This window comes from Lolium rigidum, chromosome 7, assembly GCF_022539505.1.
Source record: "Lolium rigidum isolate FL_2022 chromosome 7, APGP_CSIRO_Lrig_0.1, whole genome shotgun sequence".
Classification (NCBI taxonomy): domain Eukaryota; kingdom Viridiplantae; phylum Streptophyta; class Magnoliopsida; order Poales; family Poaceae; genus Lolium; species Lolium rigidum.
The window spans coordinates 80,946,112-80,947,829 of NC_061514.1; positions in this window are offsets into that span (position 1 = coordinate 80,946,112).

Sequence of the window (1,718 nt, forward strand, 5' to 3'; positions counted from 1 at the left end):
AAGTTGTTGGTGCACATAGGTGAACCATTGCTTAGAATAAGTTGTTGGTGCACATAGGTGAACCATAGTATATAGGCTTTGGGCTTGACAAAGTAAACGCTAGTTTTATTCCGCATTTGTTAAGCCCATCTCGTAAAAGTTTTAAATCGCCTATTCACCCCCCCTCTAGGCGACATCCGTGTCCTTTCACCGGCGCCAGAATGCGGACCCCTTCTGCTCGGCACCCGTCAACGCATCTTGCCCGATGGTCAACCATCCATCGACGAGCACCTTGTCCTCCTTCTCCGTGTAGTTGGCGGTTCGTTTGCTTACCCGGCGACCTCGAGCTTGTGCAGCTGCGGCTTGTGTGAGGCCCTCACCGAACAACGACTCCTCCTCAATGTTTATGCTGCCGGGACAGGCAGTTGTGCCCTCCTGTGTGTCAATGGGAGGTGGCTGGGGAGCCTGCTGTGTCGAAGGATATGGCAGGGTCGTCGGCATTGTCTGCGCGAAAGACGGAGGGGCTGCACGGTGGACGGTGACTGCGCGCGCGCGGCCGACAAATCGTCGAACAGGTTGCGTGCACCGGACGTCGCGGCTGCTCCCGGGTTCTTCGGGCCTTTGGAGTTCGCCGGCGCACGGTTCGGGTCAATGGACGAAGGTGACGGCCCCGTCATGGACTCGCCCACCTCCGGTGACCCATCCCGTGGCGGTACGCCTGCCGCCCATGCGCCCCCATTTCGTGCCCAAATAGGGCGGTCGGTGGGGCGGTTGACCTTGGAGGAAGGGGCCGGGTCACGGAGGAGGCCGAGCTCCCCACCGAGGCCGCGCGGTGCCGGGGATGATCATGTGCTGGCCGAGCGCCGGGTGGCCGTAAAATAGCATGGCTCTGCTGCTCTTGAAGGAGAGTGCTCTTCGCCTCCGTCTTGAGTTGGAGAAGCTGCTCCGCCGCCGCTGCCGCTCCACCTCGGCAGCGGTTTCCCTCTTCCGTTGGTCGAGCGCCCTGCGGCGGTCGGCCCTCTTCCTGCTCTCGAGCTTCCTCTACTCCGGGGTGAGGTCGGCCTTCGCCTTCTTCGTCGGCGGCCCGGGGGGGAGCTCGGCCACCGCCAGTTCAGGAGCCGCCTCCACGGCAGGAGCGGCAACGGCCACGGGTGCCTCCTCTCTGATGGTGGCGGTGGCGGTGGCGGCGGCAGTCGCTTCGTCGGCCATCTCTAGGTTTTGGGGAGTACAGTGGAGTGTTTTCTGTTTTGGGAGGCAGACAGGCGGGCCATGGGCGGACAAGGGAGGACGCGAGCGACCAGCCTTTCGCGTCCGCGGCCACGCAAACTCGTCCAAGATTTGGGCCGGGTTTGGGTCGTCCCGGACGCCGCGGCCATCCGTTTTAGGGATGGGTCCGCGCGCTGGGCCGCGGTTTTGTCCGTTTCGACCCATCCGGACGCGCGGGCGCGGGATGGGTCGCCCGGTTGGAGATGCCCTTAGGAACTTAGAATAAAGATCTCACGGTTAAAACATACGGTCATTAACCTGACTTAAAAGCTTAGAATAATTTGCACCAAAGTTCATTCGATTAAACCATCGATAAAACATTGGGTTATCTTCGAAAAAAGTAAGTACTATTTCCGAAAGCTTCTCTTTTAAGAAATGGCAAAAGATTTACTGGATCAATAATTAAGAGCGAATTTTGCATGCTGCCTGAATGCTAGCTGAAAAAAATCAAAAGCCTAGCAACACTATTACCC